The sequence below is a fragment of the Rattus norvegicus genome, chromosome 13, assembly GCF_021556685.1.
Source record: "Rattus norvegicus strain SHRSP/BbbUtx chromosome 13, alternate assembly SHRSP_T2T, whole genome shotgun sequence".
In the NCBI taxonomy this organism is placed as follows: Eukaryota; Metazoa; Chordata; class Mammalia; order Rodentia; family Muridae; genus Rattus; species Rattus norvegicus.
Genome location: NC_141546.1, coordinates 74,764,945 through 74,784,023, shown reverse-complemented (window position 1 = coordinate 74,784,023; position 19,079 = coordinate 74,764,945). Strand labels below are relative to the sequence as shown.

The 19,079-nt window shown below is 41.2% G+C and overlaps 1 long non-coding RNA gene across 2 annotated transcripts in view; it reads left to right on the top strand.

Moving 5' to 3' along the window:
• The first annotated feature begins 16,286 nt into the window (after positions 1–16,286).
• The window catches only part of LOC148001718 (uncharacterized), a 103,897-nt gene continuing 101,104 nt past the window's right edge, over positions 16,287–19,079 (top strand). For both annotated transcript variants that reach the window (XR_015636058.1, XR_015636057.1), the window contains exon 1: positions 16,287–16,776. This is a non-coding gene — a long non-coding RNA (uncharacterized LOC148001718). The remainder of the gene's footprint in view (positions 16,777–19,079) is intronic.

Below are 19,079 nucleotides of genomic sequence, written 5' to 3'. Positions count from 1 at the left end.
CAAGTTTTTTGTTGTTATTGTTGTTCTGTTGAAAACATGATGAAACTGTTAATAAGTTGGTACATGAACTGTAAGATAACCCAAATACATTTGCTCAGGCTATCGTCATATCTGGCTTAAGACTAAACCATCTTTTATCCTCTTTGAGGTGAAAGTTGTGTTTTTGTGTTGACACTGCCATGGGAGCCTAGACAGATTTCTTCACATGGAAGAGATAGTAAAAACAATTTGTGACTCTGAGGTTATTTGTCGAAAACCAAATATGTATAAGCAAATTGTGCTACTTCTTTTCAGGCCACTATGGATGTTGTTTCTGGTGGTCTTTTGTCTGCCTGCATACATTACTCATTCTCCCTCTCTTATTACCTATGGCTGCCAGATGCAACAGATCTCCCATCAACAGAAGGGACGTTTTGGACCTGTAGGAGACTGTGAGATTCAGCAGTCACTGTGAACTTGGCTTCTTCTTGGACTTCCGAGAGTCTTGCATAAGAATCGAATCTTTTCGGGTCTGGAGATGGTCCTCCCTCTGTGGTGCTTCTCTTTACTACTTACAGCCCCTGAGCTTGCAACACCCAACTTGAACCCTCTCTACCCTTCTAAACACATGTGAAAAATTGAAGTAAGTTTAGTTCTGGGCAAAGTAGAATACATGGATTCATGTGCCTTGTCACATGACCCCTCCCATTCTCCCTGCAACAAGAAAGCAGAGGAAACTTCTACCAGTAAATTAGTGTCAGATTTTCAGATAAAGAAGTAGGAAAGATATGGGAAAGGGACCTTTGGTTTGTAAATGACTTCAAGTTACCTTAGAAAGCAATTTTCTACATTTCTGTTTATTAGGACAAGGAAAAATTTGTCTCTAGAAGCAAATTTCAAGAGTTTTCTGACATCTGGCATATTTCTTAGTTTTTTTCTGATCATGAAAATTTCTCAAAGCAAACAGAGGTGGAGAGAGAGAGGTAGTGGGGAAAAATTCGAGTTTTTGCTTGTTTCAGAAACTTTCAAATGTAGCCGCTCACAAAGTTTGTAGTAATTTTAAACTGGAAAGACGGTGTGTGAGGACAGGAGCACAAGGGACACTTGCTAACCAGGGACAGATTTCTCTTCCCATTTTTGCTGCAAACACATGAGTCAGAGCCATGCCTTTTAGGGAGGGCCTTAGAGTCACCTGCTGATGTGTGTGTGCTTTGTCAGGTGGCCTGAGTGTCATGTGAGATGTCCCTCTCCTTTTTTTTTACCTTTGGAACACTGAAATTCAAATGCCCAAGAATGTACTGTTGTAGACCCTAAGGTTCCTAGGCCAGGTTCCCTCAGCTATAGGTTAAAAGAATCAGGACAAAACCCACAAATGAAGACTATATAGGTAGGAGCAATGGGTAGAAGAACAACATCCAAGAGATACAGAGCTGTAGACTTCAAAATGCAGCAAGGAGGTAAGGAGTCAGGGATAGAGGTCTGAAAGAGATATTTCTTTTTTCCTCCACTTCTTTTTGTCCCATTCCTCTCAAGGAGCTTTGGAAATTTCAAAGGTGAAAATATTGTATATTCTGTCTTCGAAAGTAGAAAGTTATGATGATATAAAAATGTTCAAAATCAGAATAAGTCATAAATAATAATTTCCTGTATCCCTGAATTATGAGGTCCATGGGTTCTAAAATGGATTATCAAACTCCCTATCCTATAAAGCCATTGTAATTTAAATTTCAGTATTTTAGCTAAGAACTAGAATAAAATCAAGTTGAGACTATTTTCATCCATTTCATTTCAGTCATTTATTCTAAATAAAATATTAGTACAAAGAGAGAGTAGTTAATAATTAGCCAAGGGCATCTTAGAAGGGAAATAAGACACAAAAGACAAGCTCTACTGAATTCATTACTTGGAGGTCCTAGTGAGAAAATTGAATCAGCACATGAAAGGGAATAAGGCTACAGAAAAATATGAGCTACATTAATAGATTGAGCTGGGCATAGTGGAATACACCTCTAAGTCCTAGTGCTATGGAAACCAAGACAGGAGCTCACAAGCTTGAGACCAGCCTGGGCTATGCAGTGAGACCATAACTTAAAAAAAGTCATAGTAGATGAGATAAGATGAACTTGAAAACCAAATACTGGTATCTTTTTGTGTTGGTGTCTACTAATTCCCATGGAAGAAAATGCTTGACAAACTAGTTAAGCATAAAAATGAATCAAGAGTATTTAAGAGTTAAAGTTGTACATAGTTAACTACTCAAGAGACATGGGATCTAGTCCTCCTCAACCACTCACTTTAGATATGCTACTTCTCTGTAAAATGAGGTGGCATTTCTATAACATCTTCTTTCAAAATCAAATGGATGTCCATCACCCTAGGATTTTGTTGAAATGTGGATCTTCATGTAGTAGGGCTGGTGCAGGCTTGAGAGGCAAATTTCTAAAAGGCCAGTAAGACTATTCCAGTGTTACTAATCTACCAATTAGATTGTGTTTGTTACTTTATGTCACCATGATTGAATACCCAAGAAAGACAACTTAGAAGGAGGAGAGATTTAGTTCGGCTTATCATTTCAGAGGCATTAGTTCATGCTCATGTGGCTACATTGCTTCTGAGCCAATAGGAAGGCTGGAGCAGGACAGCTCTGCTCACAGTAGACAGGATGTAGGGAAAGACAAGAGACAAGATAAATCCTTCTAAGGCATGGCCCCATTGATCTCCTTCAACTAGGTGCCATTTCCTAATGGTCCCTCCAGGTTTGAACTCATCAATGTGTTAACTAACTGATGTCAGCATCTACATGTCCCAATCATCTTTCAATAGCACCCACCATCTGGGAACAAAGACTTCAACACATGAACATTTCTTGAGGACACTTCATACCTGAACCATACTGCCCACTTTGAGTGGTAAGGTCAGCAGTTCTCAACCTGTGAGTTGCGACCTCCGTGTGTGTGTGTGTGTGTGTGTGTGTGTGTGTGTGTGTGTGTGTGTGTGTTGGGGGATGACATTTTCACATGGGCCACTTAAAACCATCAGGAAACATAAATATTTACATTATGATTCATAACAGTAGCAAAATTATAGTTGTGAAGTAGCAATAAAATTAATTTTATGGTTGGTATGGGGGTCACCACAATGTGAGCAACTGTATTAAAGGGTGACAGCATTAGTAAGGTTGAGAACCACTGGCCCGATTTCAGTGTCTCTTCCAATTCAATTATATTTGGTCTCATAGACAGGCAGTTAAAACATTGTCCTGTAAGAATGAAGGTGAAGCAATTACAAGAGCTTTGTAGTGATTACAAAAAAATTAACAGACATTGGGGCAGTCCATAAAAGAAATCTAGCTGTGACACTGAGTAAGAGATGTATAGCCAAGTTGAAATTGGGGATCCTGTGAGAGTAGCAGCACTTAATGAAGCATCCCTTATACTACAAAGGAATAGGGAACTGGCTCTCTCGGGGTCCTTAGTCATCCTCTTCCCACTCCTAAGCCTCCTTCTCCTTGGACATATCCTTTGGACTAACATTTGATCCCCCATTTCGACTTGGTGGAGAAATGGAAGAGAAAGAGAAATAGAAAGAGATATGGTCACAATGAAGAGAGGCAGAACTGAGACTCAAGGGTAATTAGGAACAGCCTGATGTGAGTAACCAGTGATGACACCAGGGACCATAGTGAAACCCTGGCCTAACTCTGCCACCAGGGGGCCACTTCTGGGTCCATGGACCTGCAGTAGTATGGACCTTTGCTACTAAAGGCCAAGTGGATATCCCTGGTCTGAGCTGCTACTTGGGCATTTGTTGAGGTCTGAGGACTGTGCAGAACTGGCTCCACCCCTCACCTGAGCTTCATGGGAGAGCTGGCCTTGGAGGCATCAGAACAGGAGAGCTGACCCCTAACCCTGGCCAACTGCAGTACTTGCTAATGATTCAGCCCACTGGCCCTTCCTATGAAAACGGGAGAGCTGGCCCTACCACTCCCTTCCAGTGCAGGTATTGTGAACAAGAAAGAGATACCTCCTCCCTGTTTACCTCTTGCTACTGGGATCAGATAGGAAACCTGGCCCTAGGGTCATGACAGCTGGAGAACTGGCCCTGCCCCTCACCAGCTGCAGCACTCTGGAAAGGGAGAGTGGGCCCTGCAACTGGCCCAGGCAGCACAGTAGAACCAATCCTGGTAGTGGTGGTGGGACATGACTTAGCTGGCCCTAGGTGATGAGTTTAGGAGAAGCCAGCCCTGACTCTTCTCTGCTGGGTATTGGCCCAGATGAGGGAGAGACACACTCTTCCCCTCCCTCACCCTCTCACCTTTTGCCATGTATGGTAGACAGGAAAGCTGGCCCTATGATCCTGAGAGTGGGAAAACTGGCCATGTTCCTCATCAGCTGCAACACTTGGGAAAGTGAGCCCTGCATCTTGCCTGGACAGCAGGGTATTTGGTGGAGAGCTGTCCCTGAGGAATGGAGAGCTGACAGTCTGAGAAGCTCAGATATCTCTTAGGTCCAAATCCAGGGCTCTGTGTTGGCCAACATCTACCCTATAGATGAACTGCTGGAGTGCATGAAGGGCCAGTCCTGCAGATCCAAAGCTGCAGGATCTCCATGACAGAGCAGCAACAGGACATCTGAGAGGAATCCCAGTGAGGATCCAGTATTGATAGATTAGCAGAAGGCAGAGGTCTCATACCAGACCAATGAGTCATTGCAATGAACACTGCAAACAAAGAAGTGTGGGGGAGAGGTATGCTTGGAAACTATGACAGATTAAAGCTTCCACAACAAGATTCTTTTCTCTGTTGTGGGGGAGGTTGTAAGGGTCAAGGGCAGGTATGAGGGGAGGAGAGGGTAGATAGGATTGGGGTACATGATATGAAATTCACAAAGAATCAATAAAAAGTTTAAAAGAAGAAAAAGAAAAAGAAAAGAAAGAACTATGACAAGCATCACTCTCCAGTGTGATAAGGGAGATCTAAGTCCAGCAAGCTGAGATCTCCTAGTGAGTTAGTGCTGAAGATGAGGTAAGAACTTAGTTCTTGATATGCTTATAAGTCTTCCTTCTAGCACTGTATACATGTAATCATATTGTACCATGACCTTTTCCTCCCACTTTTCATATCTGGTCACACAATTATTAGATACTATGCTTCATTATTTCATACTAAGATGCTTAGAAAATAAATGGCCTGCTGGATTGGCAGTAGCGGTTGCTATCACTAATGCTTACATATTTATCCTTTCTTCTTTTGCGGTGGATTTTATTTTCCTTCTTGGAATCCACATTTACTTTTTGGGTTTTGTTGTTGTTTGTTTGTTTGTTTTGTTTTGTTTGCAGGGTCTGGCTCCCTTTTCAGACTTTATCTTGGACACTGAATCTTGATTGGGCTAAACAAATCAAGATCTGTGAGTAGTTGCTAAGCATATGTGTTTAACTGTGTCTCACAGGACAGGAGGAGATGTTGCTTTTACTTTTACAGCACACACACTACACAGATAATACCATTTCTCCCACTAAACCTTGTGAACTACGGGTGAACTGAGGCTGGAAACAGAAGTAACATCTTGTAATTCTGAACAGATGACACTGGACTCAATGGGAGTAGTCAGGAGGGGAAGGAGACAAAACCATTACAATGTCACTGAGGATCAGTCAAGCTCTTCCTCTGAGCCTTTATCTAGGCTTTCATTTAGAAACATTTCATTAATGCAGAGAGACTGGGATTCGTTCTATCATACCACCATCAAATAGCCAGAGTTGGGAGCCAATCTCAGCTGAAGCATCAGCCAGCCCCATAAATGGAGATAATAAACTATCCATTTCCCAAGGTGAAGTTCTAACACAAATCACGATGTTCCTAAAAATGCCACCATCCCTGTGGGATTTGTTAATATTATGTGATGTGTATATAGCTGTGCCACCGTTAGGCTCCATAGGGACGGGACAGAGAGTGCTGGGAAACCTCCCTGTGCTTCCAGGAATAACACTGCATCCAGAGACTTTTTGTCTTTCCTTTTTCTCTGAAGAGCACATGGAAAAATGTGCCCAGCTTCACCATGTGAGGGACAATATGACATGGTTTCCTATCCCTGGAACAGAGCCAGCAGGGTGTAGGCCTCCAGAAATGTCGATGGTTGCTGTGGGTGTAAGGCTTGTTTGTATACTTTGGGTTGGAGAATTCTTTAATGGAATGCAAAAGTAACATCTTTGATAAGCAAATGGGAATTTATCAAGTTACTTCCGGGGTTAACATTCCATGAAAGTGTTTCTAGCATTCCAGTGCCTATATGGCTGCGACGCGTGTGCACCAGGCAACTCCATTCCCCTTCGCATTGAGCTGTGGTGCGATCTACAGGTTTCAGGTGGAAGGTCATGGCTCCGATGTATGAAAGAGAAAAAAATCTAAGACGTAGATTTGTACTGTAATATGCAGCCTTAGCTCTCTAAGCAGAGCTTTGTAAGACTTTATTTATTCCGCAGTGTTCATCCTTCTTGATGCCTTGCACAGGCAACTGTTTTCGAGTTGCTGGGAGAAGCATTATGGACTGGGTGATGTCTACACAATAGGAATTTTCACTTGCTTCTTAATAATTACCTTTAACCTTTGCAAGGTATAATCAGTGAGGAGAGTGGTTGAGATTTTTTTTTTCTTCATCATTCCTCATGCAAACCCAAATTTAAGTTCTTTGGAATAATACAGGCAGTAATTCTCTCTTCACTTTCTCCGTTTTCTTTTATTCAATCTTGGCAGCCACAGTCAGAGAAATCATTCTCTTCCTCTCACTCCTATTGTGTCAACCTTAGCACCAGACAGGTGTCGGATACATCAGACATTTACTTTTTATGGTTTTTAACCATGGGGGCCTCTACATAGAGATACTCCATCCATTTATTAGGGATACAGTCATATTCCTCCCAAAGGATGCATTGAAAGTTAGTTTCAGTGTATGGAGACACACAAACACTTAGTGCTGTGCAACCCCTTCGTAAGTCTCCTCTAAACACTGTAAAGCTTGCTTGGTTTACAATCACAGCCAATTTACCCCCCCCACTCCCAGTTTCGTTGCAAGAGGAAGGGCCAGAGGAGTTCTGTATTCTGTATGCATTTGCAGTAGTGCTGCTGGATATAAAGATGTGATCCTGATGAACATGACACTTCAGGAGTCTCTCCTAGCTGTTTGTTGTGGAAGCTCTGGAGAGGCCAGCATTGGGCTTAGACTACATAAGAAGGAAGAGAAACCCAGGGGACTCTTGCTTGGCCCAGTTCCATCCCAGAGCTCACTAATTTTATGGAAGGTCAAGAAAGGAGGAGCTGAGCCCATGGACATCTGCCTGAAGTAATATTTTCAAATTGGTCTTTCTCCTCTAGAGGTTCATTTTCAAATTTAATTAGCTAGCTAATGATGGTAAATTATCAAAATTAATTGATGGATGCAAAAGTGCTTTGACTATACAAAAACACTATGCATAATTTCTAGGGTAGTTAATGTCTGATCTAACTTTAAAGACTAATCTAGGAAAAGATTTTTACAGTAGTAATAATAAGACTTTTTTTAATGGCTTGAACTGAAGTCTTTTATCGGCCAGGAACATTGCCATGGGGGAGCATCTCTCTCATACAGTCTCTAGATTCCTACTTAGTGAGAAACTTCTCCTTTTGCCAGAGGCATCCCTGGAGGAGGAAGTCCAGTGAGACATCTGTAAGCATGTCTTTATAGTCCAGAAAGTAAGACAGGAAGATAAACAAGCATTTGTCTAGGTTATCTAGGAAGATGGGTGCTGTGGTGGAGAGGTGCTGAGGGGGATGGATCCGGACACCTCCTTGTAGAGAGAGCTGCTTGTTGAACTGAGGCTGAGAGTAGCATTTGTCTATGAATATAAACAGAAAATATTAGAAGGCAATTTAATATTGTGTCATCTTAGTTAAAGAACAGTATTTATCCCTCCCCCAGGCTTATGGTTTCCTTCAGAGTGGGATTTTGGCCAGGTAGTACCCGGTATGGAGTCCTTTCTGTGGAGGATGGGCATCAACTCCAGTCACAGAGTACTTGGCTACTAACCCCCCAGTTAGTCTTACAGTTTGAAGGATTCATAGCTGTCAACCACAAATGATCCCTCTAAAGATATATTTATCACCATAGAGGTTGCAAGGTTTAGGCATTCTTATGTCCAAAGATCAAATGTATATTTTATAATATCCCATTCATTGTAAGAATCAGGGTTCATGGGCCAAGTGATACTTTTCTTTGCTGGATACTCCAATAGTGCATCAATTCTAGGAAGAAGTCTCAACCTTTGTGACCCAAAAATCTGTATTCACTCATTTGTAGACATTAAAATGAATTGGATTTATGGCCATATTCTAGGCATCAAGGCTTCTTAGAACTCTATCTTTGACAGGCAAGAATCCCCTTGCTTCTAGGAGTTTCTCTCCTCAGATATTTCCAGGCCTTGTCTCACAGCTTTTGTTTGTACATATCAAATGTTTCCTTGGTTTTGGGGATCACCCTAGGGAGACAGCAGTTTCTCACAGTTGTAATCAGGGCCTTTGCCAACACTTCTGACAGGCAAGGTCATTAGCCAATGTGGAATGTTGTGCATTCCTCCAGCTGGCCTGTGACCTCTGCAGGCTGTTCCCTACGACTGCCTTTCTCTTCCGACCAGATCATTTGTAGCTGCTCTACATGAGTGAGCTGCTGAGCCTCCCCTTTGCCCTGTTCCCCACACCTTCCAGAGTAGCTATCACAGCTAGGATAGGTTGCTGGGTATTGTCAGAAACCACATTCTACTCCTCCAAAATCCTTTGCTTCTCTGAATCCTAGGCTTTTACCAGCACCAAGCTCAGTTAGAGTTTAGCTCTGTTGATGGGCTCTAAACATGACAGTATTTCCCTAGACAATTATATGAGCTCTTCTGAGGAGAATTCCTACCACCCAATTCCTCTCATTATTTGGATGGAAGACCATCCACATGCTCCCTAACCCTTTAATAGTTTCCTAAGATGTTTCCAGCGCTAACTCAGAGAGTACCAAGAACTTTTGGATGAAACAGTGTAGGCTGCGGTGTGCTCATGTTGGTTAGAGGTTAGGAGAGGAGGATACATTTACTTATTACTGAGTGATATAATTAGAAAATTGTTTAAAAGATGTTTTTATCCTAACCTACTCCATGAGAGGAAATGGAATCCATACATGGATATATGGTTAAAATGTCCAAGAATTTGAGACTAGATGGCCCTGTGGGAAACTAGTATTATTATTCTGCTAAAGGAAATAGCCATAAAAATGTCTGTCCAATCAACACATTTCTATGTCCATAGATCAATGCCATACTCTGCCCTCATCAGTAAATGGTCCTTTTTCAATGGATGTTAATTAGCACAGAGCCCCACAACTGGACTTTGTGAAAGACTTCGGAGCACTCATTCCTACATGGGATGTCTTCAAAACCTTCCCTTCAATGCTCAGGGATCTATTGGAAGAGGCGGCAGAAAGAACACAAGAAGCCGGAAGTGATGGATGATTCCAAGGAAACTGTCTTCCAGATACGATAGGGCTGATGCTCATAAAATCTCATGGATACTGTGGTGGCATGCATAAGAGCTGCGTGGGTCCATACCAGACAAAGTGTCAGCACTGAGAAGAGGTGGACACGAAGTCCCACCGCTAACCAAGAGGCTATTTGCAGGTAATGCCTGCTGGAAAGTGGAAAAGCATTTTTTTTCCCCAATGAAATGTCACTGAGTATATCAATCACATTCCAGGGCAGTCCCCATGCTGAGAAATAGTGAGAAATAGTCAGCCAACAGAAAGCAGGCTCTGTGTGTGTGTGTGTGTGTGTGTGTGTGTGTGTGTGTGTGTGTGTGTGTGTGTACATGTATGTTGGGGAGAGTTTTGTTAAATTTTTTTGTCATACTGGGTTTTTCTTTATTTGTTTTTTAATTTTAATTTTAATTTGTTTTTGATTTTTTTTTGAACAACAGAAAAAGAACATAAAGTTGGGTGAGTAGGGAGATGGGGGGATCTGGAAGAAGGGAAATAATATGATCAAAATATAGGACATGAAAAAAATTGAACAAAAAAATCCTTAGAAAAGATTTGTTTATGTTTGGCTGCATGTGTATGTGTTTGTGTGAACAAATCTGCACATGTGTGTGGGTGCCCATGCTTGTGTGTGTACAGAAAGACCAGAGCAGAGTTGATGTCCTTATCTATAACTCTCCTCTTATACCTTTGGTTTGTTTATTTATTTGTTTGTTTAATTTTATTTTTTAATTTTTTTTTCCCCCACCCCTTTAATTTTTTTATAGTCCAGTCTTTATTGCCCTCCTGGTCCACCCTCTGATTGTTCCACATCCCATAACCCCTCCTATGCCTCCAAGAGGATGTCCCTACCCCCTATGCCCACCCCACCAGACTTCCCAACTTCCTGGGGCTTCAAGTCTCTTGAGGGTTAGGTGCATCTTCTCTGACTGAGTCCTCTACTATATATGTGATGGGGGCCTCATATCAGCTCATGTATGCTGCCTGGTTGGTGGCTCTGTGTCTGAGAGATCTCTGGTATCCAGGTTAGTTGAGACTGCTGGTCTTCCTATAGGGTCATCTTTTGGAGGGCAGTCATGATAGGCCCCTGTTTGTAAGTATACCATAGCACCAGTAATAGTGTCAGGACTTGGGGCCTCCCCTTGAGCTGGATCCCAATTTGGGCCTGTCTCTGGACCTCCATTTCCTCAGGCTCTTCTCCATTCTTGTCCCTGCAGTTTTTTTCAGCCGGGAACAATTCTGGGTCAGAGTATTTGACTGTGGGATGGCAACCCCATCCCTCTACTTGTCTTTCTGCTGGAGGTGGACTCTACAATTTCCCTTTCCCCACTGTAGGGCATTTCAGAGGTGAGAGACTCTCAGGACTCAAAAGGAGGGTCCTCTTAAGCCTTTGAGGCCAGATCTTTTCCCTGAACCAAAGACTTGCATTTTCTTGGCTATGTTAGAAGCAAGTCCCAGCGATCCTCTCACTTCTGTCCTCATTGGAGCTGGAGTTGTTTACAGGTATTCACAGAGACATTCAGCTTCTTATACTGGGCACCAGGCCATGAACCTTGGACTTTGAGCTTGTGGAGCAGACCTTCTCAACTTCTGAGCTATCTCTCCAACCCATATAACTTTCTTTTAGAATGCTAATGTGTTCACTGTGGCCCAGAAGGGCATACTGGGGGAGGGGCTGATGGATAAGAGAGATAGAAAATCATTGGAAGTTTGTGTCAGAACCTTTCAGCTCGAGCTGTCATCAATGGCAGTGACAGCCGCACAGATTTTCATCAGCTTGGATTCTTAAAGGACGTGCTTACTCCAGCTTGCTGGAGATCCTCAGCCACATGTGGATTTATGTCTGAAATGTCTTGTACCGCTGCAAGATGTGTACTAGACAGAAGAGAGAGATGTATGCTACAGGGGAGGAAGGAACAAAGTACAATTTGGTATGAAATAAGGAAGTTGGGAGATGAAAAGTTACTTGGGAGAAGAGGAAAAGTGGTATTATTGGTATTATTTTGACTTTCCACACCACTCTCTGCTGAGACATTGGGTTACTTGTTTTGGCAGAGAGTCCCAGCAGTTTGCTCTCTGTTAGAAGCTCAGCTTTCTGGCCATTCTCACACTTGGACCATGGCATATGATTCATGATGAGTTCTGTCAACCTGTCTGGCTTTTAACTTGGAAAGAGGAGTAAGACTCAGCTAAGGCTACGCAGACTCCATATGAAGAGGGTGCAGGTCAATGGTCACTAGATCTATTTCAGATTGATTCTGACCCTTAAGAGATTCCATGGACAACTATAAAATACAGTCCCTTGTATCACATCTCCGAATCCAGATACAAGAGCAAGCAAGCAAGCAAATAAATTGGGGCACAACCTGCTTGGAAAGGAAGGGCATTTATAATTCACTTGTTTCAACAACAACCACAAGTAGTGAGCCCGTCTACCATGATGGCCCAGTCCTGAAGCCTTTCCACTGAACTCTAGATGTCATGTGGACAGAAGGAAAAAAAAACTGTCAAACAATTTTGAAAATTTGGGAAATGTTCTGGGGAAAAGCATAAAAGTAAAGTGGCTTTCATTATCACATAACTTCTTCTGAAAAATCTTTTGAATGTTAACACACTCAAAAAGCTTCAAGACAGAGATAAATAAATACCATTGTCTCCATTCTAGGAGCACTTCAAGGACTCTGGCGGCACACAAGATGCCGAGAAATGCTGCTTGCTTATCCTTCCTCTGTCTATCCAAGGTATCCACATAATGGGAAGCACAGAGTAGGTGCAGTCATGTGCCCTGAATAGACTTTGCACAGAAGAATCATCTCTCTTTTGAGTCATCATGTATTAGCTTGAGTTGTTCTGGCCAGGAAGTAGTTCCTACTCTGAGTCAGCAGATCCCTTCTTGGTACTTAGTCTTTTTTTTAAAGATATTTAAATTTTTATTTATGTTAGTACATGATCACTATCTTCAGACACACCAGAAGAGGGCATCAGATCTCATTACAGATGGCTGTGAGCCATCATGTGGTTGCTGGGAATTGAACTCAGGACCTCTGGAAGAGTCATCTCTCCAACCCAGGTACTTAGCCTTTGCTCATGTATATTCTGATAGATGCTGAATGTCAAAGCTTAAAACAAGGGTTAAGACCTCCAAATCTTTAAGTGAACTTAATTTATTCGGACATTTCCAACTTAGTACAACCTGTATTCAACTTCTTATCTACCCTGTAGCTTAAGGGTGAGAGCTCTCAGCATGATTTGACACAGACTATAAAGAAAGAAAGAAAACCCGATTTCCTTCAAAGGAAGAAACTCAAACATGACCAACTGCAGCAGGGCTCGTCATGCAAATGGAGACCAAGTAGCCTCGTTGCTCCCAATTACGCCCAGTGTGGAAGGCCAGAGATTTAGAGATATTCAGCTCAAGGGAAAGAAAAATAATGGATCATCCATGGACCGCTGGCTGGTAAAGGAGAAATGAAACTTTTCACTCTATTTTTTCCACCTGCTGAGCTGGCACGAAGAAATATGACACTTACTGATAGCTGTGTCCCAATTGTGCTGCGGACCTCTCCGATGGTTGGAACATGGTATTGAAAAGGTATTGATAGGAATCTGGGCACAGCATTTACATTTTCATTATCAATTTATGATGTTCATATTCAGTGAGGACAGGGACTTTTGTTCACCACTGTATCTGCAGGATGTACAATAGTCGTGCTAGAAATGTTCGCTGAATTACTATAATCTGTCTGGAGAGAAGACCTGGCATGGCTGGGCCCCACACAGAGGCTGAGCCCGTCTCATCTCCACCAGCCTGAAGTCTGCTTTTGTGTGTGCAGGCATGTAAAGGTAATTACTTGTCATATTTTCTTACATTCCCTGGGAGAAGTCAGGCGGTGATTTCTGCCTTTTTCTATTGAGAAGGAATTCATTCTGACTCCTTTGCAAATTCAAAAAATGAACAGCTCTGTTTCTGGCACAATGATGGTTAAGTACCTGGAACAATTTTCCTAACAACACAGCAAAAATGCTAGCGAATGCATAGTCTTTAAAAGTCTGAAGACATGGATGAATTTTGTAAAATATGCCAGCAAATATTTAGTGGTTCTTATCTAAGTGGGGATGGGAGCCAAGGACAGCAAGTCTGGAAACTTCTTTACCCTGAGGGTGATTGACAACACAGTTACACTTGATCTTTGATTTCTTTTCTTTTCTTTCTTTCTCTTTGTATTTCTTTCTTCCTCTTCTTCCCCTTCTTTTTTCCTTCCTTCTCTTTCTCTCCTTCCTTTCTTCCTTCCATTTTTCAGGATAACAACTCTGTGTGGGAGAAAGAAGAAACATACACGCAGGGTGAGGGGAGGATCCAGTGCCTGTTCTAATTGTACTATGCCCTAGAACTAATACTCCTTTTTATCCCCCCTACTCACAGATTCTGGGGCAATGTGTTTAAGTCCAAAGCAATCAGGGGTTAAGAACTGAAAAGCAAGTCTTTTGCTAATTAAAAACTTACTTTGCCATTCATGTGGACATTTAAGTCAAATTCATGTGGTCTGGGCAGTCCAAAATACTTTTAATTTTTAAAGTATTCTCATAGTAGCCCTATCCCAAACATCTGGTGAAAATAAACTTAAATACAAAAGAAAAGAAAAGGAAAGGAAAGGAAAAAAAGAAGTTCACATTCACCCAAGGCCTTGAAGAATTCTTCTAAGAAGGTAAGCAGTTAATACACATTGTTAAACCTATAGACAGAAGAAACAGGTCTGCACAGACTTTAGGTGCTATAATGACCAAGTTCATAATCCAAAATAAATATGATTATCATGTTTAAAGAGGAGCTTAAAGTTTCTGTAGGGAACATAAAATTATAATGAGGGACTAAGCAGATTTGAAGAAGAACCAAATACAGATTCCAGGAGTGAATTTCTAATAAAAATTAAGACCCAGAGAGTGAATAGACTTAATGTCAGTTAGAGAGAGGTGGGGGAGGATGGGGACCTGGAGGGTAAGTCCAGCAGATTTTGGGAGTGGGGGGGCAGCACAGAGACACAAAACAGGAAAAACATGAGACACTGGGAAGAGCTCACATCTCCATGGATTTCAGCACGGGTGAGAATACACAGAGGATACGTGTGAAGAGGTAAGAGCAGAGAACTTTCCATAACCATTGAAGAATAAAATCTGCAGGTTCAAACTTCCTCCCAGTCTCTGTAAAAAGAAGTAGAAATGTATGCATATCCAGGCTTGCTGTAGTGAAATGTTAGGATGTGGATGACAGAAAAAAATTCATAAAAGTAATAGCACAGTTGCTGTAACTATTGTGGTGGTACAAGACAGACTAGAGAATAAGACATTCAGGTAGAAAGTGGGCTTTGAAGTGTTTTAAATAGAAATATTTTATTTATTTATTTTGATGATCATTTCATATATGAATATTGTATTCAAATCATTTCCCTTCCCTCTCCTCCTTCAACTTCTCCCATCTCCCTCTTCTCTCCTTCTCAAACTCATGGCCTCTTGTTCTTTAACTATTCTTGTTAAACACACGTACGTATAATTCGTGAGTGTACCTGTTGGGTTTGTTTGGCTTTGCTCACGTGTTTACAGTTGATCAAGTGGGATTGGATGACCTACCAGGGGACTTGTCCCTGGAGAAGGCTGACCCCTCCCTCTGCAGTCCATTGGCTGCAGTCCTTCATCTAGTGGTAGAGCCTTGCACAACCTCCACCATCCACTGGCTGTCAAATAGTATTGTCACTGTTCAGGGCTTCTGCTGCTTGCCTTTGCCAGGTAAGTCTGATGCAGGTTTGTTTGTTTTTTTCTTTCCTGGCTTCCTCTTTATAATACCTGCGCCCTGCAATTTCCCTGTCTAGAGCTGCTTGCTTGTGTGTTACCTCATTTTATATATATATATATATATATATATATATATATATATATATATATATATATATATATATACATATATATATATATATATTATTGCATATGCCATGATTTTATTTTACTTAGAGCTAAATGTTACTCTATGCTGTACATGAACACCATTTATGTTATCTATTCCTCGCCTGAGGGACACTTAGGTTATTCTTATTTCCTACCTCTTGTGAATAGAGAAGCAATGGGCAGAAGGTGTGGCCTTGCTCAGAGAAGTACATCCTCCCCTGGACGTGGCCCTTAGGGGTCTAAAGCCAGAAACCACTTCCAGTTCACTGTTTCGGCTGCATGCTTCTAGTTTGCTGTTCTAACCACCATGCCTGCCCCTTGATGATATGCCTTCTTCTTATGAGGGATTCTTATCTCTCTGGAGCCATAAACCAAAACCAACCCCTTCTTCACAAGTTGTCTTGACCTTGGTGCTTTATCAGAAGACAGTTTTAACAGAAAAATAGCCAATACAATGAATTCGTGGCTAGCCTGTGCTTCCTAGTCAGACCCTGTCTTAATGATGGAAAATAAGAGCAAGTGAAACAAAATAGAATTTAACAATAGTGTTAAGTTTGGAGAAAGATGAGTGGTTAGAGCATTAGTAAGTCTATGTACTGTCCTACAGAGAGTGCTCATTAAGTTTATATCTTGATAATTTGTAGCACATAACTGAAAGAAAAAAATGGGAAAAAGTTATAATTTCCCACGGTATACAAGAGATAAAAAAAGAACTTAAAAAAATCCTCCTTTGGTTACAACGAGATCAACAAGAGTAAGAAAAGGAAGCAGAACTAGTGGAGCAAACACAGGAAGCACAAACTAATTGGGGCTGGGCATCTCCGTGGTGAAGAGCTTGAGCTGCGGTGCCGAGGACCTTACTTCAGGCGACGGCACAGATCAGCAGCTCATATCACCTCTAGCTTCAGCTCCAGGGGATCTGACACCCTCTTCTGGCCTCTGTGGGTGCCTACACTCACACACCCACACACCCACACACCCACACACCCACACACAGACAGACATGTGTGCATATCATTAAAAATAAGTGGATAAATAAAAGTAGAACTATGTCGGTAATTTTATTAAATTAAAGAAGATTAAATGAAGTTATTTAAAAAGACTCAGAAAATTTAACAAGAAGACATTAAATGGACTTTTGGCTTACATATCCTGAATGATGGTGGTGGTGGTGGTGGTGATGGTGGTGGTGGCAGCGGCGATGATGAAGAAGAAGAAGAAGAAGAAGAAGAAGAAGAAGAAGAAGAAGAAGAAGAAGAAGAAGAAGAAGAAGAAGAAGAAGAAGAAGAAGAAGAAGGAAAAGAACTATGGAAAATGGGTAAGATATAATATTTATTTTTCTCATTTCTGTGACAAAATACCAGATAAGAAGTAACTTAAGGGATAAAGGGCCCATTTTTTTCTCACAGTCCCAGAGGATATAGCTACCATGCTGGGGATGGCTTGAAACAGCAGCCAACTGAGCACATTGTATCCCCAGTCAGGAAGCAGAATAATGGGTGTTCCTGTTCAGTCTGGTTTCTTCTAGACCAGCAGTTCTCAACCTGTGGGTCGCCACCCTGTTGGGGATTGTCCAGTGACCCTTTCACAGGGGTTGCCTAAGACCCTCAGAAAACACAAATATTTACATTATGATTCATAGCAGTAGTAACATTCCAGTTATGAAGTAGCAACGGAGTAACTTTATGGTTGGAGTTGCCACAACATAAGGAACTGTATTCAAGCATCACAATATTAGGAAGGTTGGGAACCACTGCTCTAGGCAGTCCAGAGCCCCATGTCACACACTGGTGCCTCCCACACTTTGGATGGGTCTCTCCACCTCAATCAACCTTGTTTACATAATCTCTCCCGGGCATGTTCAGATGCTTGGTGGTTCTAGAGTCTACCAAGCTGTCAATCAATATTAACCTTCGCAGATATGAAGCGACATCTCACTGAAGAAAGCAAGCAGGTGCTAAATGATGCCGTGCATCCTTTGACATTAGAGAGCTGCAAATTAAAACAAGGGGATCCTACGAGACTCATTTAGCATGTCTAAAAACAAGAAAGCACACCCCAAAACTCCTCAGTCTCCTTAAAATAGCAAAATAAAATGACAACTACAGAACACAATACAGGTAAGACTCAGCACAACAAGAATTCTCATACATTCATGAATTGTTGATGGAAATGTAAAATAGTACAGCTGCAAAGAAGAATTAGAATCACGATAGTGTTCTTTATAACCACCTCATACTAGATACAGCCAAAATGCCCTTCTATAGGGACGTGGATAAGCAAACTGGTAGTCCATACAATGAGCTTTTTATCAGTGATTAAAAAGAAACATTATTAAAAAGAGACTTTACAAACATTCTTTGAAAATCGTATGTGCTCTTTGATTACAATTATTTGAAATCTCTTTGAAACATGAAGATACAGACGGGAAGTTACAGTGGTTACCCTCGAGGGAGTAGAAGTCATAGAGAAAGGACAGATGATTTTCTGATGGTGGGCTCATGGCTTGATACTCTTATCAGAATTCACGGAACTTTATAGTACAGTGAATCTCAGTACATGTAAATTAAGGGAAAAGTCATTTAGGATGTCGAATCCCAGGGAGAATGCAAACTATGACAACAGGATCTCAGACTCTACCACAACTGTGTATCCTTTCATTTTTTTTTTTATGATTTCTTTTGAGACATGTTCTCATATATCCCAAACTGATTTCAAAGAGGTTATGAAGCTAAAGGTGATCTTGAATTTCTGGTTCAAGACTTTACAGTTTTTTAAAAAACAATTGCTTGTGAGTTACTACACATTTATTTCTTTGTTAGCTGAAAGTATCTAAAAGAAGTGACATCCCAGAAACAATGAACAGATCTTTGCTTGTAATACCACTATCCTAGAGTAGCCATCAAAGCATTTGTACAAATGGCTGATTCTGGGACTGGGGTAGGAAATATATGAGTACAGAACATCTCTCAGGTACATGAAGTGTTCAGAATGTACCAAATAGATGTCAAGTGTTCACGCAGCAAATACACACAAAAACTCCCCAGCTGTGTAGCCAAACCAAACTGGTATGGAGATCAGCAAGAACTCCGAGTATCCGAAGACAGAGAAGTTTGAGTAAGAAAGTTAAAATTAATATTGGTTTATAAACCCAAGTACGAAACAAATGCCCACAAGCCTGTAAACATATAAATAAATTATTGAATGAATAAATAGATTAGAGATAAAGACAATTTTCTCATCCAGAAACATTTCAAATAATTTATATTGTATTTTTCCTCCAGGGAGGTGAGCTATAATCTTTATTGCCTACATGTGGTCTGCACACAGTAGCTTCCTTCCAAAGAACGTGGTATGGATGTGGGGAAAAAAAGATTAGTGGGAAAAACCTGACATAGAGCACTTCAGCGATCTGAGTAAGGTCAACGTCAATGAATGGAAATAACATTTTGCTTCTGTGGTTTCTGCTCCTAAAACAAGTGATCCAATTCTAATTGTGAGAAGAGCAGCAGGTAAACCCTGACTGTGAGATAAAGCTTCAAAAGTATATGACTTTTAATCTTCAAAATTGTAAAGGCAATCAAAAACAAAGAAAAAAACCCCAAGAAATTACCATAACCA